Here is a 25,913-nt window from a genome sequence, read left to right as displayed (position 1 = left end):
TGAAAACTAAAATCATTTAACCAGGACAGAGAGATTTTCCATAATAAACACAGCATGACAATGCTTTGTTTTTATAGCTCAGTAGAAATCCAAATCTATCGAGGAATGAAACAAGACCTGAAAAGTGGTTTAGAGTTTCCATTTTCCAATACTATTTCTGTAAATAATTTATGGCTCTGATATTTACATATCTACACTTATTTATGTTGCATCTTAATGCTATAAGAAATATAGTCCCTAAATATCTTAGTATACCATCCTAGGCTCTTCCTGGACTTGCTATTAGTAATTTTTCCTAAAGCAGAGGTCTTAGCCTGACCACGTGGGGCCAAAAATTTCACCTTCAATAAATTCATTGGGCATTCTTAAATCATTGTTTAGTTTGAACTATCAGCTCATTAGGGCATTATAACTATTTGCCTGTGGAGAGTTACTTTCTTTAAAGGATCATCTAAAAAATCTTTCTCTGTGAAAACTTCCCTCATGCATCCCCCTTTACTAAAATTATTCTTTCTTCATATATTATCACTGTTATTTAGCAGATCCCTTTGAATTCATTGAGGGAGAGGGAGAGTCCCCTTAATCCAATATCCAGCATGGTCCTTAGCACTGTGTATTGCCCATCATAGATTCTCAACATGTACATACTGTAGCAAAAAACAAACAAACAAAAAAACAAAGAAAGAAATAGAAAAGAAGGAAGAAAAAGAAAGTGTGAGCACAAAATGAAGGATGAAAAATAAACTCTAAATTCAGATATAAGGGGATGGTTAAAACGAGTGTCAGACATAATTCATGTTATGTGCAGGAATGAACTATGAAGTTCTTAGACTGGGAGTACCCAGAGGACAGGCACCATGTCCTCTGTTTTGCTCAGCATATTTTCCCACGTTCTTAGAAGATAAAAGATTAAAAAAGTTGAGAAATCTTAAAATATGCAGTTGGCAACCTTGAGAGACCCAACAGTGTCAATGGTTTAATTCATGTCCCAAAACTAGCAGGATCCAGAACCAAGGATCCTGAATATTTTAGTTTTAGTTTGAAGGCAAGAAAAATGACCCAATGTCAGCTCAAACAGTCAGACAGGAGAAGCTCTCTCTCTCAGGAGGGTCAGGCTTTTTGTTCCATCTGAGCAGTTAACTGATTGGTTGAAGACTACACATATTAAGGAGGGCCATCTGCTTTACCCATTCTTCCCAGCTTCCCTTGTTACTATTCTTTTAATCATCTTCCCTCCAAGTTCCTGACTATCCAGCCAAACCATTGCCCACAGGTCATGAATTAATAAATACTCATATATTTGGCCATTTCTCCTTTCAAGCAAAGTGAGCAACCATTCAACATTCTGCTCACTGAAAGGATTTTCCTTCACCACTATTCTCCAGTGATGTCCCTAGAGTCTTTCTAGTCTCTAGAAAAAGACTAGAGTGCTGCAGCTGTCCTCTTTAGGGTGGTTCCTGCATTTTGGGGACAACTATCTGTAGAGTCTGGAGTCTCCTCTTCCTCTGTCGAGTGATCATAGGGAATACCCCAAGAAACCACAGATAAATGCTGGTTAGGAGAAAGAAGGCAGTGTAGTAGGGGTGGGAACCATGGACATATGAATAGGACTTAAGTGACAAATCCTCTCTGACATTCCAATCTCTCTAAGCCTCTGACTCCCTTATACTACATTAAACCAATACATGACTGGCATTTTCAGCTCAGTCTTTAGGGGTCACCTTTGGGGCCATCCTTCAGCCAAACAACCAAACTGGTAGAGCCTTTTCCAACTCCTGGAGGTACAATGTTAAATGCAGAATCTCTGCTTAATAAGCCCATGTTAATAAACTCACCCTGATTCAGCTTTGTGTCTTCTAGAAATATGGCCCTCTTTTATTTATTTAGAAGTAAACTTTCCTCTATTCAGTCATTGATCTTCATTTTGCCCAACCCTAGGTCTGACACATTAAGGACACTTAGTAGATATTCACTGATAGAGAAATTAATGAATAAGGGTTTTATAAGTGATTTTAGAATTTTAAGGAGAGATATTAATTGCAATCAAGAGTTGAGTTATTGTTTCTATTACTAGAATCAGCATATGTAGGTAAGGTTACAAAACACAAGGATGTGACTAAGAGTTGTTAATCCAAACAAGGTAGATATTTAATAAATAGCTTAGACTAATAGCTAGTTTCTAGGTTGCCTTTCATAGTGGGAAGTGCTGATTTAAGGTTTGGATTAAGTAACAGCAAGTTAGAGAAAGACCAAAATGTAACAACTGGCTTTGCACTCTCAAGATAGAAGTCAGATCAGGAACTAGGCCAACCCTATGATTAACTTCTAGCCTAGAGAAATCAATGGTGGATGCAGCAAGTAAATAATACAGAAAATAATTTAGAGCAGTTCATCTCTGTAGCCTTGGAAGCCAGCTCTTCTGGTCTGCAGGAGGGTGGTTCAGGAAGAAGAATCAAGGAAACAGCAGGTCACTTATTTCTGTGGCTTTTAAGAGATTTTATCTTTTTACATTTATTTTACATTTATTTAGCTTTTTCTGAGTAATTACACATGGTATATAACAGAAAGTTACTTATGTATACCTTATTCCTATACCAAAAGCTGATTCATTTTCTCTATTTAGGTCTTTTAAATGCAGAGCAAACAATTAGGCAGAGGGAAAGACCTAATGTTTTGCTTTATTCACATTATGTTCCTAATTTGTCACTTAACTGGCCATGCAAAAAAAAAAGGTTGGAAAGAAAAACTCAAATGTAGGTTGCATTCTAGAATTTGTCTTTAGATTTTCCTGAGTAACAGCAAAGGAAAACATATGTGTAGAGTTTGCATGGTGGGTGTGCACACTCATGGGCATACATACAGGGGGAAATTCAGAACTTTGCTCAAGTACCTTTGTCTTTTACAAGCTTATTTTCAGAACAATAAAAAGAGAAATTTTGCCCTTGATAAAGAGACAAAGTGGTGGGGCATCTGCAGCCCTTTCCTCAAGGCACATTTCTCCTTGAGATAAAGTCTAGAAAATAAACGGGGACAACCCTGGGCTATGTGCTGATTTGCTCTAGGTTGTAACTTTATTGATCTTTGGCTGCGGGCAATTACCTGAATAGGTGGCAACAGGCACAAAGGGTGACACGAAAGGGAACAATGTTTGTCATGTGGCCTAAAGTGTGCAGACATCACAGCTTTAACTTAGGAAAAAAAAAAAAAAGCCCCAAACTCGTTTTTGGAAAGGAGCAGATTTTTTAAAAGGCATATTTTGCCAATCTCAACCTGAAGGAGGATGTCTTCTGCCTCCATTTGACCTCAAACTTTCTAGTTGGGCTCTTCTTCCAGGTTCTCTCTTGGCTCAGGAAGCAGATTCTGCTGGCAAAGACCCCCTGATGGCACCCAAACTACCCCCTCAAGCAGTAAGGACTGCCCAGAGCCAGCAACATATGGCTCCTGATAGACTCCAAGACAATAACCAATTTGACCTTCCCTGCCCACCTTCAAGTACCAACTCATGTCTACCACACATTTCTCTTACATAAACCTGGAAGCGTGTTCAGCCCTGAGGAGACAATCATGGAGATGGTAGTCCTCTGTCTTCCTGGTGTTGGCCTCAGTGAAGTAAATTCCCTTTTTGTTTCACCTCCACTAATTTCAGTTCTCATCTTCTTGAAGGAAAGAATTCAGTCAAGGTACTCATAGATAAAACTGCAAAGGTTTTAATTAACAAAGCAAAAGTACACTCTAAAGACAAAGGAGTGGGCTGATTGGAGGGTGGGCGGCAGCCCCTTGCATTCTGAATAGTGTTTTCTTATGGGGGTCTCTTTGGTCTCCTCCTTCTCCTCTTGTCATTGTCACACTACCCTCTGGATCTGCCTTGGTTTCTTCCCTTCCAACCGGTTGCACATATTTGTGTCTGCCATCTTCCCATGAAGCCCTAAGTGTAACCCACAGCAGGGCAAAGCCACAATGCAAATGATACTATAATGATATTATAAATGACTTGGGGTTATTAACAGACAAGGTTCTTCTCAGATATGCATGTTCCAAAGTTGGGCACATCGCTGTGGCCTGTATCTTCTGCTTATCAGACTATGTTAAGTTGCAAAAGGGGTTGGTCTCCAGGGACTGCATAGTCCCTGGAAATTTCCATCTGCCATCGTCCTTTCCCCCCTCCTGCTCATGTCTATCTAAAGCTAGTAGTTTCTCTACCTTTGGGTTTTGTGTAAGGTGAGTGGCTGAACCCAGTCTGTTTGGGTCCCCCAGAGCCAGGTGCTCTTGTACCACTGCGCCTCAGCTACAAACATTATTGGGCATTCTGAGCCAGAAAACTCTTTGTTGTAGGGCCTTATCTATGGATGGTAAAATGTTTAGAGCATCCCTCTTCTCTGCTCCTTAGATACCAGTAACAGAGTTACAGAAACTGGTCTGGATCACCCAGCGGAAGAACCAAGCAACACTCCAAGATCTCAGAAGGCAAGAGGTTTATTGCACACAGGCAGGCTCAGAGGAGATTGCTCTCCAGAAGTCTGAGCCCCAAGAGCATAAGCAGAGGGAATAATTTATAGTCTATTACTTCCGCATTGTGCATTAGTAGTAATTTGGCTCCCTCTCAGAAAGCAAGGTTGGAAGAAGAACCCCGAAGGGGAGTCTTCAGTCAGGGACAAAAATTTCCCTATCAGTCCTGTAACCATCTTAAAATAGATTGTTTTTCCTATCAACAGCCTTCCTTTACCGCTGAGTTTTGATAAGCATAAACTTCTGTAGATTGTCATGATGAGGGATTTTTGGGGATGTCCCACCTAGTTGGAAGCGTGGCTGTGTTTGTGGCCTGGCTGCTTATCTACTGCTCCCTCATCAGTCAAAAGAATGCTGGGGCTCAAAATCTTTCCCCTCCCCAACAGTTGCTTAAATGTTTTAAGAGTAGAAACACAAAGTGTTGAACTCAAGAGAGCCCTAAGGACAGTCTATATCCTCACTTAAATGAAATACATTTTTAATGCAAAATATGGAGAATTTGAAGCAAGAGATAGCAGTTTAGGTGGTCATGAAGTTAACATTAATAATGCATTCATTCATGTATTCTATCAATATTCATTGGATGCTAACTAGATGTCAAGCCCGGGCAAGATTCTGGAAAGCTCAGTCTGATGGAACAGATAATAAAACATGGGATGATCTTAAAGCCATGTAATCATGGGGCATTACAAACCCTCTGAATTGAGGGAGCTCACCAGTTTGAGTAAGAAGCATCTTTCTAAATATTCCTCTCTATAAAATGTCTTGGAATATTTTGTCTTTGGCAAACCTTTTCTAGTAGCCCTTTAATACTCTATTCTTCTCATACCACCCCTTTTATTACTCTCTTGGTCTAATGTGGAATTTAAAAATGGAATTAGTTTTGTTCCTTGGTATTAGCGGCATACGGCCTCATGTGGTAGCAGCCTGAGCCTCTGGGAACACTTTCTCTCTCTGAGAGCAGGAGCAGGGGATCAACTGGCTCTTAAACAGAATCGTATTTGCAAGTGGCCAGCAGGTTGGAATGTGATAACAGCCAGCAGACACTTCACATGGGGTTTCCCAGCCAAATCTGGGAAGCTTCTGTCATGTGCCATTGTAAAGTGAACAATCAAAGTTGGCCTTGTGGGAGGGTCACTTCTCACTGCCATGGGGCCTGTATACTACACTAGCTGAAAGAAGAGGCGAAAGCCATATGGAGTAAAAGAGAAAGAAGAGTTTGATTTTTAGGACAGATTGCAAATTTGCCAGGCATTTTTCAAAAATAGATGCATTTGGACTATTCTGCAGCAGTCTGTAGTTTTTACCTAATCTCTCTCTTGCAGTGTGCCAAAGAGATTTAATTTAAAGGCAATGATTGGGTAGCATCCTGACTCAGCTTTCTGTGGAATCCATTATATCTTTTCATTTCAGAATGTGGCTGGGGGGGTGGGGGGTTGTGCCTGTGTTAAATTCTTGTTTGATTAATTTGCTGCTGATGCAACAAATTCTACTACTTTTAAATATAAACATAAAGATACTAAAGTAATAGCGACTTGTTTTCCGTCTTGTTTCCCTGAATCTCACATGTTAGTGAGTTCTTCTAGTTAGAACATCTCAGGGTTAAGTTGAATAAGATAAATAAATGTGAAGCATGGTAAATTGAAGATTTATAAGACAAATAAATTATTTGTTTAAAGTAGAATAAGTCATCTGTTGTTTAAAGGGAAACCATGTCATCAAAATGATTGGCAAGGACTGTACTGTTTTATGGAAAAGGAGGTAGTGAAAGAAGGTAAACCAGGGATATATCAAAGTCAACAGGCACTTCTATTCAAAATAAATAAATAAATAAATAAATAAACAAACAAACAAAATGTACCCTAATGCAGTCGTTTATAATTGTTATTCTTGAAGAAGAGCTTCTTAAAACTGGTCCAGAACCTGCAATTGTTGCTGAAAAAACTATAGAAGGTGACAGAATATGTTTACTTCTAAAGTATAAAGTAGGACTTACAAAGTTTTCACCTCTTTTTTTTTTAATGATCTTACTGGTTCTGCTTCCAGTAAAATAAACCTTATTTTAATGGAAATAAAATGGCATAAATGTAATTTACTTTTCTGACATTTATGTGTTTGTTTTCTTTCCCCATTTAACTTTACAGGAACCATAAAACCAAATTAGTTAGAAAACCACTCCTGTGTTTAAAAATGTTGTTTGTGTAATTGGTGTATATTTTACTGACATGAGATCACCATTAGTAATAATATTAGTTGATGTAGACCAGCATTTATATTTAAATGGTATCCCATTAACAATATCTAATCAGATAATATGATATTGGTAATGGAATACATTTTATAAACCATGATTATACTTCTTAGAAATATACTTGAGAACAGTATTAAAACTTCCTTGTAAATCAAGTCTAAAAGAGACAGGAAATGACCAGAGCTTCTTAAGAGAATCTGCATTCTTTTATTAAAAGTGTATCAAATGACGGGTGCTTGAGTGGCTCAGTCGGTTGAGCATCTGACTTCAACTCAGGTCATGATCTCATGGTTTATTGGTTTGAGCCCCTCTTTGGGCTCTGGGCTGACAGCTCAGAGCCTGAAGCCTGCTTCAGATTCTGTATCTCCCTCTCTTTCTCTGCCCCCCTCCAGCTCGCACTCTGTCTCTCTCTCTCAAAAATAAATAAACATTTAAAAATTTTTTAAGTGTATCAAATGAATATATTTTTGTTTTGGTATTATCTGATTGGTATCTAATTTGGTATTATCTGGTTTCATTACATTTAAGTTTGAGAAATAATTTTTTAAACAACAATAGATTAAATTATTATTTTTCAGAGTATCCCGAATAACTATTGCACTGATCCTTAGGATCATGAGGTAGGCAAGGCCTTCATTGTTAGTTGTTTTACAGAAGAGGAAGATTAACATCTGAGAGATGTCTATCTCATGGTATGTATGGATCTGAGCCCTAACAAGAATCCAACGGTTTTACATTATAACAATGTAGCAATGGTTGACTGACCAGGGAGTGATAGCAGCCTAAATGGATATTTTATAAAAGTCTAAACAACAATGTGTGTTCTGTGTAATAAACATGTACATCACAGACCAAAGAAGGAAACTATGGAGAGCAAGTAACTTCCAGAAGAAAATTGCTCTCTGGTTTAGATTATTTAAGCAGATCAACCAATCTAAATTAATCTAATCTACTCTTCAGAGAATTTTTGTTGAATGTCTACACTACAGTATCCAATATTTAAATACTAAAATATGGAAATCAAAACAACATAGTTTATTGAAAAAGTAGAAAATATTTCTGCATAGCTGATATTATGGAATGATTAGTTTGGTCTACTTTGTTCTGTAGAATGGGCCTAGTAAAGGTTATATACATACATGGACATACACATACGTGTGTGCACGTACACACGCACACACACACACACACACACACACACACACACACACACACATAGAGCAAGCCCAGAAGGAGGAGGCTTATAGTCATTTAACAGAAACCTTCAGATGGGTCACCTGGTTGTGGAAGTTTGGCTCTCAATGTGTGACTGCAGGCAAAGCAAGAGCTAAATTGCTCTATAAAATTAAGTGGAAAACAATTATTTTAATGAAGAGAAATATGAACATGGAAGGGAGGGATTTAGGACGAATTTTGAGTAATAGACAGACATCATAGTGGGAGATAAATAGATTTTTTATTAAGTATTGGGTCCATATCATATGCTAGGCACAATTATCAGCACTGAGAAAGCAGAACTGAAACAAGGTATAATGTTCCTTATAAGCAGCTAGTGAGAAATTCCCTCTGTTGTTTCTAAGGGTCCTATGAAAATAAAAGTTTAAAGAATGTTTGATAAAACATCTCTTCCACCTGAAATTGTCTTACTGTGTCTCTTTTATGCAGAATATCTGTGCTGTTTTGTATGAGTCTGTTGCTGTAAAAGCCAAGTCTTCAGCAAAATTCAGCACTACCATTTGCGTGAATAGTATTTTGGGGAAAAAATTAAGAAAGTTTGGAAAACTGTAGCTTTAGATTTTACAAGGAAGTAAGAAAGGAAGAGTCAAATCAGCATTTGGTCAAGGGTTTAGTAGTAATAGAAAATCATAGCAAAGTGGATCATGAGAGTAGAAGCCCTGAATCATCACAGAAACACTGGGAAAGCAATGGAATTCCTTCAGCAGGTAACAGAATATAAACAACTAGTTAAAAAAGTAGGGTAACTTTGGATGATATCTTTGGATGATATCTGGTTTCATATACTTCCAACAGTTGTGATTAACATAAATAATAAAATGTATTTAAACAACCTAGCACAATGCTTGGCTTTGTAGGTCACCAAAAAGGCAGTATTTCTTCCCCTTTTGTCTTTTTTTTTTTTTAAATAAATTGGCTTTTTTTTAAGTTGAACAGGGTTCAATATGTATGTTTTTTTAAAATGTTTTTTATTTACTTTTGAGAGACAGAGAGAGATGGTGTAAGCAGGGGAGGGTCAGAGAGAGAGGGAGACACAGAATCAGAGGCAGGCTCAAGACTCTGAGCTGTCAGCACAGAGCCCAACACGTGGGCTCAAACCCACGAACCCATGACCTAAGCCGAAGTTGGACACTTAATAGACTGAGCTACCCACACACCGCCCCCTCCTTGAGTCTTAACTCAAGTAACTGATAATGGGCTACAGTAATAATGGAAACCCAGAAGTAATAGTCCTCATGTTTCAGAGTGAATGTGTTTTATTACTTACTTCTAATTTTGCCACGATGATGCAGATATGATATGAGGGTTTACAAAAGTATTAGGGAATAAAAAGAAAAAAAACTTAAATGAGATTTTTGGTGAAAGGGTTATTACTTTACATTTCTATTAAATAGTTTTCATTCTGTAGTCTCACAATTCTGGAACTTAGGAGCATACAAAATTAAAACTTTCATAAGCAACAATATAAACAAGTTCTTATAGAGTTCGTGGGTGATCTCACACAGAATTTTACATCTAACTGTGCACTGTGAGTAGAAGGCTGAGAATAATAATTCTGGAACTGGCAAGTTGTTAAGTTTTTTAAAATTTTCCAAAGTGCATCACTTGGTCATCAGCTTTAGAATGAAGGCATCCCTTTACTTTAAGGTTAAACAGCATATAGAATTTGCTCTGGAAATAATGAACGGGAATAGGTACTAAAAAAGTTTCCAATATTAACGTATAAACTTAGCACATGCACATAGTATGCAAAACAACTCTAATGTGTAAAACTTAGAAAAACACAGGGGCATCTGGGTAGCTGAGTGGTTAGGTGTCTGACTTCAGCTCCAGTCATTATCTCCCCATTCCCGAGTTTGAGCCCCACATTAGGCTCTGTGCTGACAGCTTAGAGCCTGGAGCCTGTTTTAGACTCTGTCTCTGTCTCTGTCTCTCTCTCTCTCTGCCCCTTCCCTGCCTGCACTCTGTCTCTCTCACTCTCAAAAATAAATAAACATTATTTTTTTTATTAGAAAACATGGATATACTCAATGGGTGGGAATTTCATATAAAACACTTGCCCTGAGATTTTGAATTTAGGATTTTGCCTAGTCAAGCAAAACAAAACAAAACAGAAAACTAAAATCAGAATAGACCAGGTTATGAAAAGCTAAAAGAAGGTTCTTTGTTTCCAGAATGGTTGTATGTATTTTTTTCTAACATTTTTAAAAAGTTTTATTTCTTTATTTTGAGAGAGAGAGAGAGAGAGAGAGAGAGAGAGAGAGAGATTGAGGGAAAGAGCAGAGAAAGAGGGAGAGAGAATCCCAAACAGGCTCTGCACTAGTCAGCACAGAGCCCAATTCAGAGCTCAGACCCATGAACTGCAAGATCATGACCTGAACCAAGTCAGACTCTCAGCTGACTGGGCCACCAGGCATCCCGTTCATCTGTTTGTTCTTGACAGACAGTAAAGGAAAAGATGTAAGGAGAGTGTTAATCCAGAGCAGTATTCACAAAACTGAAATATGGTCTTTCCTAAGACTATATGGATATTGTTTCCTAGAAAAATAAATTATGTTCAATATTTCCAAGTTGTCATCAGAGAATTAAAATCATAAAATCTCTGGATGTGACTCCTTTAATAAATTCTTATATATTTTGATTAAGATACTTTGTTTAGGGCACATCCTCAAATGGTTTTAATAGTAAAGGAAAAATAATGTCTAAATCTCTCCTAATTGATGGTCTTTTGGGACTGAAATTGCCTTCATGTCAAAAATACTTGGATTTTATTTTCTTTCCAAAGGCTTTCAAAATGATTTATATATGTGGGAATTTTAAGTACATTTTGATACTGAAAGATTAAAATGACTTCCAAGAATGATTAGACCTACAAGTAGTCATGAGAAATTTGCCCTGGGTAAGATCCGATGAGAACATTCTAAGCCTGATATTTCTCCCACCTGTTATTAAGGTATGATGTTTTGCACTGCTAAAATATTTGCCATTTAATTGTATATCATCTTAAATGGTGAATTAACATCAAAATCGTGTGAGCTAAGATTTACTTTAGATATGAGGTATATTTCAAACCTGGAGACATTATGCACATTGTCATCTGTGGGTATTGCTTCTGCCAAAATTGGACATACGATATACGAGGAAATGCACAATTCTAATATAATGAGGTCTTAAATATAAATATGGTAATTAGTGAATAACACAATAGGCTCCCAAATAGGAGAAGCAGCTTTGCATTTGATTGGAGCTTCACTAAGAATTCAACATACATCATCTATCACATCTTCTTAATATTTAATGACTGGCAAAATATTAGCACACAATAAGCACTTGATATATATTCATTAAAGTACATGAATCTCTTTTTGCACTAGGAGACTAACTTGTGAACACATAAGTAACTTCTCTAAGGGATTCAAAACTCCATCTTCTGATTCCAAATTCAGATCTTGTAACCAGACAGCATTTTAGCTAGCAGAGTTCCTACTCCAAATCCCAAATAATCTAAGGATTGCAAGCTTGCTTTACTTTTTAAATTAAATCTCTGTTTTGGGCACCTGGGTGGCTCAGTCGGTTAAGCCTCCAACTTTGGCTCAGGTCATGATCTCACGTTCGTGGGTTCGAGCCCTGCGTTGGGCTCTGTGCTGACAGCTCAGAGCCTGGAGCCTGCTTCGAAGATTCTGTGTCTCCCTCTCTCTCTGCCCCTCCTTGCTCATGCTATGTCTCTCACTGTCTCAAAAATAAATAAAACATTAAATTTTTTAAAATTAAATCCCTAATTTAATTGATGTATGATTCTCACCCCATGACCAATCTAGACAAGCCTTCACTGGGCATCATCATTCCATAGATTGTATCAGTGACTTCACAATAACTACAATTAGGGGTGAGGTCCCTTTGGGCGAGGCACTAACTAGTTGAAGAGTATAACCTATTTTCTCACATAGGCCTTGGAAAAGTCTTATGATTGCCTTGCCTTTTCTGATCAGGAGGAAACTGGACTTTAGATGAATTAAGTTCATAGCTGAAGTTCCAGTCTACTAAGGGATTCAAATAGGACTCAAGCCCAGGTTTTCTAATTCTAAATTCCATCATGTCAACACCAGTGCTGTATTCAGAGTTCTCAGGCCACAGCCATAGTGAAAAATTTCACTTTTCGTTCACTTGATTCAGGTGCTAATGCTTCTATTATGAGGAGAAATGTGTCAGAAAACAGATTCTGGTAAAAAATATATACTTGGTTTGCCTAATAGATATCCAGTGTTCTAATTATTACTATCCATTACTATTCTAATTACTATTCTAATTATTACTATTACTCTGTGTCAACAAACAATATTTTGCATGCTAATTGATGGACGTCGGTGTTTGTCCTGATATTATGTGTCTTTGCATATTTTTTTCTCCCTTATGGAGTGGTTTGTTACAATTTCACCTCATAAGGAAGGTGGGTAGGCCACAATGGCACATGACCTATATAAGTCCTTGACATATGTCTGCCTTGAGTACACATAAACAGTGTAACATGGTCAAAAGCAAAAGGCAGAGGCTGAGGCATCACCCAACAGGGACCACAGAATGGAGAACAAGGATCCAGCAACGGGTTCCTAGAGAGAGGCTTCCTTTTTCCAATTTTTGTGGGTAGAACAGGAAAAATAGGATTTGTATTTCTTAGAAAATCCCCATTGCCTGGGTACTTTCTTTCTCATTTTGAACCTTAGTAATAAGAATTATGATAAAAACACACATTGAAAGTAAAAATCCCAAAAAAGGAAAGGAACAAAATTCTAAGAAAGCCAGATGAGAGGTCAAAGGAAGCCTGACCATGGTAGGGGATGTCTACCTCCTCTCTTCTTGGCACATAGAGTGGGTATCCTGAAGCCCGACAGGTAGGTCTGTGAGAGAAGGTGCTAAGCTTAGGTGGGGTCTGGGGTGAAAGCCAGAGGGTGCAGAGGCTGAGATAGAGGAAAGAGGCCCACTGTTCTATGGCCTCAGTTCAGCTTCGGGCCCAGTGAGTGAGGGCACCAGGTCCCAATCTATCCAGGTTCAGTCTCCACAGGGCCATGACCTGGGCGGAAGGCAGGAGTCACAGACTCAGTTTGCGGGTTTTGATGCGGTGGAGCTGCTCACTTAGCCGCAGGAGTGTGGCAGACAGATTCCAGGTTCCTGCAGTTCTTCCTGTTAACTGCAGGTGGGCAGCCCTAAGGGGCATCCATCTCATAACCCTTCTCCACCTGAAGGACGTCTTGGACAAGGCACTCATTCAAAGGAGTAGATTTCCCAAAGAAAGATTCTAAAACTCTACGTGTCAGACTTGGTGGAGAATTTCTTCTCTCTCAGGACCTTAGGGACTGTCCACCTGACCTGATGCTTGCCTGGGTCCCACCTGCTAGAGGCCTTTATAATGAGGAGGAAAGGCACTGACCTTGGCCATGTTGTCCTCGACACCAGCACATCACAGCAGCCAGGTTCCAGGGCACAAAGCAGTTGTCCTCTGGGTTTTTCGTGGCCTTGCAGACTTCTAGTGAGAACTTGAAGAAACAGTCTCCCAGGCAGATAATCCACCAGGCTCCCTTGGCCACACACTCAGGGACTAGAGATGTAGGTTTCACCTTTCTCTTCATCATTCCCAGAAGCAGTGCCTGCTTGCTCTGGCCAAGCCGTGGGGTGACTGAGAATGCAAGGTGGGCCTGGGCAGTGGCGTCGTTCTTAATGCACTTGACTGTGACTTTGTTCCCTTGGAAATTGACTAGTATTACGTCTCCAAACACTCTGTGCCTGGTGGTCTGCAGCAGCCCCAGGTCCTTCTTGTCCAGTGCCCCGCTGCAGAAGACTTCCTCTGGAGCTGCCTCTGTGAGCACCGTGACCTTGAGCTTCCTGAGGCTAGTGCAAAGCTCATCTGCATATGAGGTGTGGTCTCCAGGACTGCAAGAGCTTCCCAGAGTGCACTTTCTCACCGGTGCAAAGCATTTTAGTGCGGACATGATGCGTCAGTGCTCCATTTGCCATCACAGGTCACGTGGTTTGTAGTCTACCCAGGGGAAGGTCGGTGCTCTCCTGCCTGGGACCAGGCACGGAAGTGCCTCTAACCATTGAAGCCAGCTGATGCTTCAGCTCAGCCTGGGGCTTCGCTTCCTCCAGGGATGCCTCAGGGGCAGTGTGGGGGCAGGGCTGCCCCCCCACTCCCCACCAACCACCACATGGAGGTGTCAGAGAATTGAGTTCGTTATAGCTCTGGAGTCCTTACTGGTTAAACTGGACTGTGCCAAGGCCTGGCTGAGACTGCTCTCTTCCGGACCCCAGGTTGCTCTGTGGTGGCCTGTCCTTAGAAAGAAGCCATGGTGTCATGCTTGGGTCTTCTGGCATGTGGGAGTGAAGGTGGGGGTAGTGCTGGTCACAACTCTGTGTTGCCCAGGGCAAAGAGAAAAATCTGCTGGAATAGATTTCGGAAGAGTAGGGAAGAGGTTAATAAAATGTTGATTTCAAAAACAAAATTCCGAATTACATTCCTTTTACCAATTTTTTCTTAGTCAAGTTTCAACTATGGAAATATATATTTGAAGATGTATTTAATATATGACAAGAGATGCTTATGATATATAACAAGAGACAAAACTTGGGTATGAAACTGAATTGAATTTCTTAAAATATTTTGAAGCAAAATACAAGGAAAACAATTTATCATAAATATTTGGACAGATTACTAAGAGAATTTTGCACCTAGTCTTTAGATGTCTTGAAAATGTAATTTATGCCTTAAAGTTACATGCTAATAATAATTCACCTTTAGGCAGGGAATTTGAGAAAGAAGCTAATTCTTATAATAGAATTATTAAAATGTCCTTTATTAAATAAATGGTCACTTTTAAAGAGACATTGAATATTCATCTTCCTCCAAATTGTTGTAATTTTAAATGTGATGGTTTAAAATGTATTAATGGAATAACAAAGTTTTATTAATTTATTCAGTAAATTAATACATTCACTACAGGCCTAGCCTCACACTTGGTTAGGAGAATTTCAAAAAATGTACAAGAGATAATCCCTGTTTTCAGCAGGGTAATAGCAAATCCATGAAGGCACATAGGTTTCCCATAGATTTCATTCATATATGATGAATATTAGGGCTATAAATAAGATATTGGAGTATTTCAAAGAAAAGGTGTGAGAAGCAGCAGAATATTTTGTTTTATTGGAATATCACTTACCAGAGTCCAGCTCCAGCAGGTCCAGGGTTCCCTGAAGGATGGACAGTGTTGGTGAAAGAGGGAGGGATGAGAGAGCCACGACATTCTTTCTGCTCACCAGGCAGGCATCTCTGCACTGACTGTCAGCTTTATTTATCATTAAGTGCATGAAGCACAGCACAGAAGTGGCATTTAAATGTCACTTAGACAATGATTTATGATGACAAATTTCTTTGGTATGTAAGAATTTCCCAGAACATAGATTTGTAGAAGACTCATGCATAATCTTTATCAATAGTGATTGTTGTAGGTGATTTAGATGCTTATCATAAGGGGGAAGAAGGTATCTTTAACATTCAAATACAAGACAATGTTTTTAGCATAGCAAAGGCAAAAGTTAGTTCTTTGTGAGCAGGGGTCAATAGCCTGTTTGTTTAAGGGAAAGAAGTATAAGAAAAACAGGTTTCCCATAATCACAAAAGAAGAAGTTTCAAAAATAAATTCCTTCACAAGGGACAATCAGCATTTCAGGGCCAGAATAAAGGGTCATGTCACTCCAAATACCAATCAACAGGTGCATTGGGGGGTTGGTGCTCAGGCAAAAATAATTGAATGGGGGGTAGATATCGGTCACCATCTGACGGCAGGAGGCTTTGCAAAACTCGCCTTAACCTCACAAGGAGTTTTCTCAACTTAGTGAGTTTAGAAATGGCTCCCAACAAACATTGTATCTATTTATGGGGCACATTGTGTTGTTTGATATATGTGTACGTTGTGAAATGATTACCACAGTCAAGCTGATTAACACACCCATCACTTCATCCAGCTACCTTTTATGTATGTGTTGAGTACATTAAAGATGTACTCCCTTAGTAAAACCTGAAAATTGAAATCCTGACCAACTTATTTTAAATAGCCAATTTAGTCTTTGTTATGTACTCTTTTTTTTTGTATGGAGATTTAGAAAACTATTTTGTATCTAATTTGCAGTTGACCACAGAATAATTTTATTACATCACCCCTACCCTCAGAATTTTATCAAAAAGAAAAGAAGTGTCATTTTGCCTGAAGCAAGGCTGATGTGGTAAAGAAACCATCTTCTTATAGGTCCCCCAAAGTCAAAGAACTTGATGATCTGGGATAAAAATTACAGATAGGATACTGTCAGAAGAATTTCTCATTCATTTCTGTAGCTGCAAACACTCGTTTTTCCCCCCCCCCAAGTCCTTTTTATCTGCCATTTAGCAAGAATCCAATTACTGAGCATGAGCTTACTGCCTCATAAATAACATCCTCTTAGCTTTCCAATCACACCATTCCAATTCTGTATTTTGTCAGCAAAAGTCCTGTTTTTAAAAATAATACTTAGGCCATCTGCTTACCCATATGTGCTACACATCACTGAATGTTAGATTCTCTGCAAATTTTATAGACGGCACCACAAACTTTGAATGTGTTTTCTCTCATAATTAGCACTTTACAACCACATTAAATTGATCACAGGTAAACTGTTTCATTTTGGTGTGTTATTTTGATTGTAATCAGACTACTTGCTGGAAAGTGATTTTGTAGCCAATATATTTTAGTTGTAAAGAGTTTTCTTTCCTTTTTTATAGCAAATACATTATTTTAAAGGTCACACTTGTCAGACCTATAAACTAAATCCTAGACTTGCAATGTAAGGCATCCCTCGAAGGATCCATCAGTGTTTACACTAGAGTGAAAAATGTTATTTTAGCAGCTTCATCAATTTCAATGACTGATGATGTCATTCATGATCTCTACAGTTGGCCCCTCCCAAACGAAAGGGAAAACAGCTTGCACGAGGATCCAGGTTCCGGTTTTTCATGTTCTCCTAAATCATATATATATATTATATATATATATAATATATATAATATATATATATATATTATATATATATAAAACCATTTCCTTTTCCTAAAATGACAAGATAAACTGCAGATAGATGTACAGTGGGATCTGAAGTTACTATAATTCTTCAACTGAGAAACTGTCCTATTTAGGAGCGAATTAGGGAAATTGTAAATCCGTTGGAAGCCTGCCAAACTTGGGCTTTAGTGTTTTTGCAACATAACCACAAGGTATAGAACCTTTAAGTCCTGTTTTTTTAATACCGCATATTCCATGGCGAAAATGTAAGTTGAGCAATTTCACATGAAATGTGCAACACAATAGTTACAGTTCCAAATTTGTAATGCACAGCTTGTTTTAGCTCTCATTCAGTTATAATGAGTCAATTCCTCTTTGTTTTATGATTTGACCCCTGAATGTATGAGTGGCAGCTTCTGGTTACCAATTTGCAAGACTGTTTTCCTTCTTTCTAAAGCTTTGTTTCTTTTGTGCTTTCTTTTTGCCTGAGAGACATTTAAATTTTGTCTTTACAAAATTGGGAACACTGCAATGTCTTTATTTCTTACTGCATTTCTTACTTGAAATTATCTGGAACATAAAACCCTACCCCCTTGCCCAGTGCAAATAGTTAAGTAAAAGTCCAAATGTTCCAGGTTGCATTACCAATCTTCATGGCACAATTTTGCTTTGGTGAGAAGGGCCCAGGGTTTCTGCCTTTACTTTAAAGTTGTCCACTATGAATTCATTGTCATCATTCCTGGTCATAGATTCATTTCAAATGGTGTCTTCTTACTTGTCTCCCCGTGTTTTTTCATGATTTCAATTGTTTTTACTGGGGGTGCTTCTTTACGGTTACTTAATGTTTTTTTTTTTTTTTTTAAGACAAGGACTGACTGAGTAAAGCCAGTGTTGAATTATTGTAAGCTAATAATTTACTCAATCTTGATGACTTTTCATGAGTAAATTAATAAAAGGTTCTTATTATGTACAGGCTCTCCCAAATATGAATTTTAAAGGATAGACTAATGGAAAGATTTATATAACTTTATATATATTATATTATATATTAGCTGCTGAGAATTCTTAACAGATTTAATCATAGCTGGACTGTAATAAAATTAAAGATTCATATCCTGAATGCATTGTAGAGTTGCATATGGGGACACCCAAGATAACTTATTAAAATGAGATTTTTCTCAGCTCGTGCATCTAGCTAATGACAGCTAAAGGCCTCTAATTCAGGACTTTTGACTTCCCTTTGTCATTTTTTTCATTGATACAACTTAAATCTTGTTTTCTTGAATTTATCATGTATGTGCATATTATACACTTTGCAAAAATTATCATCTTATTTAATCTTGAAAACAAAGTAGCATCTTGAAGCAGTAACTCTATTCATCTTATTTTGAGATAGGAATTTGAGTCTTGTAAAGGTTAATATTTGTTTTTTTTTTCCTGAATTCATATCACAGGAGAGAAATATGAGTATCATTGGTATCTATTGATGGATTCTCTAAAAGCACCTGTGTGTGTGTCTCTGTGTGTGTGTGAATGGCTATATTTACAGTCTGTCTTATTACATGCCCAAAGGCTCTTAAGAACCACATAATTAAAAAGTCAGTTTGTGGTGATGAGGTTTAGGCTTACAAAAGGGTCTTAAGGAAGTCTGGGTTTATTCTAATTAAGTGAACTACCAGGGTGCTAAATGAAATTCTGTGCTTGGCAAACTCTCTTTGCTTTTGCATGGAGTTATATTTGTGGATGAAATATTCTGAGGATGAATGCTAAAAGCCCCTGTGACACCTAGACCCTCTCCAGAATTATTTTCTGAAAACACTCTGCAGTTTGCCAGCTGCTTTGCAACTTGGGAGTGCATTTTAATTGGCATCACAGAACTTTATGACTGAGGAATTTATTCCTCTCTCCACAACTGCTCTCCGCTCTGTTAGCCTATTAGTTTAACTGTTTGAGTTAATATTACAGGTATTTCCCCTTATAAACTCTTTGGGACCATGATGCAATGAGATGTCCAGTTTTCCTCCAGAAAAAAAAAAAATAGTGGAAATCAGGCTCTGACAAAAAAAAAAAAATGAAGTTTTGTTAACTTTTAAATTTCATTTCTGCCTTTCATTGTTTAGTTTTGATCTTTGCCCATTGTTATTTGCTTAATGTGAGCCAATAAAGTCAAGAGAAATTTTGCTTTGATATCTTGTCAATATGAGCATATCAGTAACATTTTCATAGAAAAATATCTTTTATATTATAGTCCACTGGATTTATCTCAACAGCTCAGTTTGAGGCTTTCTGCTAATTTTCAGTTAGCAGGTCTGTTTATTTCCCGGAAAGAGTAGCCCACTTCATCCACAACACACATGTATTTTTTTTTAAAGGCTAAGCATCTCTCCTGTTGCTCCCTGATTTATCTTTAATAAAGCACAAAATGTGAAATAGAAGTATAGTGACTAAGAACCTGATCTGGCCTTTGAAGTAAAGATGTGTTTAAACTTGAATTTCGATTCTGCCTTTTTGACTTGATGTTTGGACATATTGTCCTCTGTAATATAGTTCCTTCATCAGTAAGTTGAGGATAAGAAAATTAAGACTGAATGAAGAAATAGAAGTAAAACAGCTTAGCACAACTTGACAGAATCTTATCATGCAGTAAATTAACATTAGTTAACTATTGAAATAAAATAATATGATAAAGGAGTTAGTAATAGTGTAAACCATTGGCAGAGAAAGAATGAAGTTTAGAAGAATTGTCTCACTTGGGAAGATCTAAGAAGAGAATCACAATTTTGTTGTATCTTGGATCTGGCATTAGGCTATTAAATAATAATTAAAGAAACCTGCAGGTGAAGAAAAAATTTTAAAGCAACTGTAGTTAATTAGTTTCACATAGGTAACATTATTTTAAATCCTTACAGAGCATACATTGTTTTGTGACTGCAAAATAATAGAGCACTATGTTGAATTCCTCTAATTTTGTTAGCACTTTGAATGTATGTCATATATCATGTGATACCTGAGAAAATTTGAAGACAAAAACAAAACAAAACAAAACCAAGGGGCTCCTCTTGGTGAACTAGTCTAATAGATCAGAAGCAAAATAAAGTAAAACATGATTAATGGAAATGCTCTAAGCTTCTGGTGTTTTAGTTTAATTGTAGAACATCATGGTTCTTAAATTCAAGTTTAACTAAAAATATGCTTCCCTCTGACTATATTATTTCTGATACTCCCACCAATTGTATTAATTGGATGAATCTAATTATTTGATAGAGTATGCCACTTCTAAATATTATACAAGATTTTGGAGAGTGAGCGATAGAGGCTGAATGAAAGGTAACCTAGGAAAATGCACACTAGGATATCCTTTGAATGTTATATTCCATTTCATCCTGACAAATATCTGATAAAGGGAAAACTACATGAAACAGAAAACATTATATTATATGAAAAATACCCTGGCAGTCAAATTTCTATCTCATTGATTTTGATTTATTAATGTAAGTAGTTTTAAATTATATCTTTAAGATTTATATGAATACATATGAAATTATATGTATATGTATATATTTGTGTATACACATATATGTATATATACTTATGTGCATATATATACACACAGAGAGAAATATAATGTAAATAATATATATTACATAAATGTACAAGAAATATATATCATACAAATGACCAAAACTGTACATTGAATTAAATTAATAACTGAGAAGAATGTTAGCAATTTTATTAGGTAGGGTTATTTAATTTTTTCTAATAAACCCTGATTAAAAAAATAAAAATCTCTATTATAATAATATGGCAAAAAACACTAAAAAGGCTTTTCAGCTTTATTTACATTTCCTGCCTGTTCCTATCATCATGATATAAATCAGAACATATTGGTTACCTTTTCTGTGTCAACAAAATATGAAGAGTATGATCTTCTAGGATCCTAACTCCTAAAGTATGATTTATTGGAATCCTAATTCAATACATGGGAGGTTTACCAGGACCTCCCAATCCAGGGTCCTGGATTTCAGTCTTTATACAACTAATGCCACAAGATTGTCAAAAACTACATGCAGTTTTTCAGCTTCTCAGACATCTCTTCTGGAAATGGCATAATCCCCAGGATAAAATCAGTCTCCAATGTTGGCCTCAATGTTTTTGTTTTTGTTTTTCTTAAAACTACACTTATTCATAGGCCATAATCAATCTTTGGTTTATTAGCTTCATGATATCTTTCTGTCTCATTAAAATATTTTATTGTTTGGAAGCAGGGATCAATTTTTTATTTTGTGCAATTAAAATAACCAACACTTACCACATGGTTAATATATCACAAGCAGTGTTCTAATTTATTTTCTAGCAAAACCATTGTGAGATAATTACTATAATCCTTATTTTATCTACGTGGAAGCCAAGGTATAGAAAGCTTAAATAATATGCTCAAAATTGCATAACTAACTTGTTGTAAAGTCAAGATTTGAACCTGGAACTTTTACACTAGAAACTAAAATCTTAACCATTGCAATATAAAATAAGAACAGAATGGTTTGCAACAGTATCTCTTGAATCAACTAATTTAGAATTTAATTTTGTGCTATAATTCTTCCCATGTTGAAAAGTTTTCTAAACTCTGTGTTTTTAGTTTATTATATAAAGTGAGTTATATTTAGGTTCATGCACATCTTTGGCATTTATCTTGAACAGGAGTCAAAATTATGTTATTTTGTTGTTGGAGCACATAAATTTAAGACTGCTTATTAATCCACAACTCTTATCTCTGAGTTCGTTTAAATTTTTTTTTAAGTGGGCTTCATGCCCAGCATGGAGCCCAGCGTGGAACTTAAACTCATGACCCTGAGATCAAGACGTGATCTGGGATCAAGTGACTGAGTCAAGCAGGTGCTCCTCTCCACGTTCTTTTTAGATTGAAATGTTGATAACATTTGTTTTCTTACCATTTTGTATGCTGGATAAAAATTGTAAAATAGTTTAAAAAGCACAATTAAATCTTTCTGCTATTTGAGTTTTGGTCTTACAAAACTGTCGTTATGTGCTTCTCATTTTCCAAAGATTTTGTTTTTGGAAAACCATAAAATAATAATGTTTAAAGGCAATATTTTTCTGTAGAATACTTAAATGTCTAATAATTTATAATCTTTATTACTGTTGCCAATTTAGATTTGCTGAGTGTTCATGGGTTATATTTGGCTATACTGAATGTTTCCTTTTTAAAGATATTTATTTATTTTTGAGAGAGAGTGAGAGAGAGAGAAAAAGAGAGAGAGAGCATGAGAGGGGCAGAGAGAAAGGGAGACAGAGAATTGTAATCAGGTTCTGTGATATCAGTGGAGAGCCTGATATGCTGCTGGAACTCATGAACTGGGAGATGATGACCTGAGCAGAAATCAAGAGTAGATCATTTAACCCACTGAGGCACCCATGGAACCCAATACTAAATATTTTCTTAATGTGGAGGTGTATTCTTTTGCATTTAATACTGTATGTGTATTCAACCCAAGGGAGAACAATGTATGAAGATACATAAGGTATTGGGCATTAACATACTTATTTCATCACAATAGCACACATACATATACATAAAAAAACTATACCACCATTAAATGAATTTAATTTATAATTTTGAAAATCACTGAAGGAAAAGACAGGGATCTATTGACTGGTTGATTGATTGATTCACCAAAGTATTCATTGGCTCACAGTATTCACCTACACATCCTACTTCAACTTCAACTTCCAATTATTACAACAAGTCAAAGAAACAGAAATTTCATGCTACATTTTAAGGACCTCTTTAAGAGTTGTAATTAGTTTTGGTTTTTATAACTATTTCTGTGTAATAGATCTTATGTAATATTACTGATATGTTCATATTATTTCTATTCTATATTTTTGCTTTATACAATTTTTATATAAATTTGATCCAAATTATTATGGAAATTTTATGTCTTCTTATGGCATATTATGTTTCTGTTTTGCATATATGTTCATTATCTGTACAGTGGTAGTATAACCCATCAAGTAGATGTATAAATAATTTGCTTATTTTCTATATTTTAAAATAGGTCACATAGATCACAATATATCACATTTCTAAAGTTTAAAATTACAAATAGTATACAATGCATAATATTATGCTTATTCATCTAAGTAAGTTGTAATATACATGATTAATGGATCAAAGGTTAAGACTGTTGATGGTAATTGACAAGGAATAAAATTATTTTCTAAAAAAGTATCAACTTGCATATCAAAATACAACAGTGGTTTTATTGTCCTCTTGTCTTCCATGAGTATTCACTTTAGCAATTTTATTTTTTTACTTATTTATTAGCATCTGAAAACTTTTATTAACATTTGAAAACTAATAATAGTCATTTTAAGAGCAAATTTTTCTTTAGGAATACATATGATGTTTATGTATTACCATGGAATAAGTTTTGAACAGCAAATTGGAGAACATGGACATGAATTTTCTCCAATAGTCTAATGAGTTCATTCACTACCAAAGTAAAAAGATCCTATTCCATGTCATGATCTTTCACTCACAGAGATGTGAATAAACTACAAGCATTAGAAGCTACATTGGAATTAATTTGATCTCAACTGGAGAATGACAGTGACGAAAGCTGATGATCAGTCTAATGTTGATCTTTGACTCTTGAGCCCCATTAAATTCCTTCTACAGGTCTCCTAGGTGCCTAATAATTATAACATATGCCTCCCATTTTCATGGTTTTTGCTTGGTAACAAACTGTGTGTTTAGTCCTGATTCATGTTGGTTTCTTATCAGTTCTATTTCATCCCAAAGAGGCCTTAAATCACCCAGTGTTCTTTTCTGAAGTTGACTATATGCAAGGAGATCTTAAATCCATTGTGTTCAGGACAGAGGTTTAAAATAAGTGGTGAAGTTCAACAACCTTATGTCAGATTTTAACATGTTCCAGAATTTCTTACAAGTATACTAAAGTGAGTAGTTGATGTATTAACTCCTTCCGGTCCTGCTTCTGATTTAGGATTTTGGTTTTTTCCCCTGACACCTACTTGTTGCCATAGGAATTAAAAAATAATAAGGTAACTCAGTTGCTCTTTTCTTTCAGGTTATGATATTAGCAGAAGTGTTTTAACCAATGTTATATAGAACTTCCAGAGGTACAAATTTAGAATGCTATTTAACTTCACTGAATATTAACAACTGTTTTCCCTAAGAGTAGAGGGGGAGACCCTGGTGATTGGTGGCTGGGTGCAAAAGATATGTTAAAGATTATTCTGACATTAGTTTACTTTGAACTAATCAGGTCCAGGTGGACTCAAATTATTGCTCTAGTCCCAAACATCACCAAAAATATGGCCCTTGCACTCACTTTGATGCTAAAGTGTAGAGTTGATCAATCCAGGACGCTTTCCTGTTGGATCCTTAGCTCCAGATTAAATTATATTCAACCTTGAAAAGTAAGAATTAAAGAAAGTTCTGACTCTTTCCATGTCACTGACACTAAACTATCTATAAATCAGTATCCGGTGAAATCATCACAAAATCATTTTTAACTCTGAGTCTCATTTGTCAAGTAGCCATGTGTCAAGACTACAATATTTTCCTCTCATAAACTTTTTTCTTTCAAATATTAAAGGTTGGTCCTTCTTGATGATGCTTAAGCATTTATGAAATGAAGGGACAACTGAGATTGTATTTCTGTATGAAATTTTAGGTATGTACTTTAATCAAAGAACCATTCTATGCATTCATTAAAAAAATAGTTCTTAAGACATATTAAGAGATTAGGTTGTCTTTTGAGAACACTGCGTGATAATCGTGTGAATTTATGTGAATTAAAATGCAACCTGTAAAAGTCAGTTAATAACCATTGATATGAAAGATGTTGATATAGCGGGTATGACATTTATCCCATCTATATAACCAAAGAAACATGATTAAAGTATTGTTTAGTTCGTTCGTCTCCTATGAGAATGATTTATGTCTGAAAATACTTCAGAGTTGTAAAGTAGTCAATAGGAAGGGAGTGTTAATAACTGAGGGGAGGGAAATAGATGCTGAGAATATTGTTCATATGAGTCTTCACTAAATGTCATTGAAATGCTAACAATGGGTCCTAACCAGGATAGTCTCAACACCTTTTCATAATCAGGTAAATATGTTTTAAGGAATTGTCAATAAAACAGGGTTTCAAACTTTCACTAGAATAAAAGTTGAGGTAATCTTTCCTTTATGTTACTTTCTAGAGTTAGAAAAGAGTAAAGGTAAGAGAACGAGTGAGGACAGAACAGTCTGGAGTGAAGCCACTCAAGTTTGAATTTTGCCTCCCTCGATTTCTAGTAGTGCTATGATGCTTCTGTAATTTGATCTCTCCAGGCTCTGTTTTCTCATCTAGAAAAAAGGGATAATAACAATTCTTATCTCATAGTAAGTTCAAAAATAGACAACTATTATTAGCCAAGAGAATATGGATCTATCGGCTGATGATATTGACATAAAAGAGGGCTTTCAAGTTATAAATAATAATGCTTTACTTGAAGAAGAAATATACTCCTGTTTTTACTTCAAGAATAAAAAGCTCCCATGTGTTCCAAACCATGTTAATTGTGGCTTGTAAAAGTTGATAGATGACCTGAATGCGCAGAATTAGCTTGCTAAGTTTTTGTTTGCGTTTGACTGGAGTTATCTCCTCTTTCATGACAGTCAGAGGGAATTGTAACAAGAGCTGTTACCAGGCACTTCCAGAAACCATCATGGTATATAATTCTCTCCTTGGGAGGGCTAAGAGTATTCTTTGTTGGTCATGAGCAGAGAGTAGAGACTAATGACTAAT

This window comes from Suricata suricatta, chromosome 9, assembly GCF_006229205.1.
Source record: "Suricata suricatta isolate VVHF042 chromosome 9, meerkat_22Aug2017_6uvM2_HiC, whole genome shotgun sequence".
Taxonomy (NCBI): domain Eukaryota; kingdom Metazoa; phylum Chordata; class Mammalia; order Carnivora; family Herpestidae; genus Suricata; species Suricata suricatta.
This window is presented reverse-complemented; position numbering follows the sequence as displayed.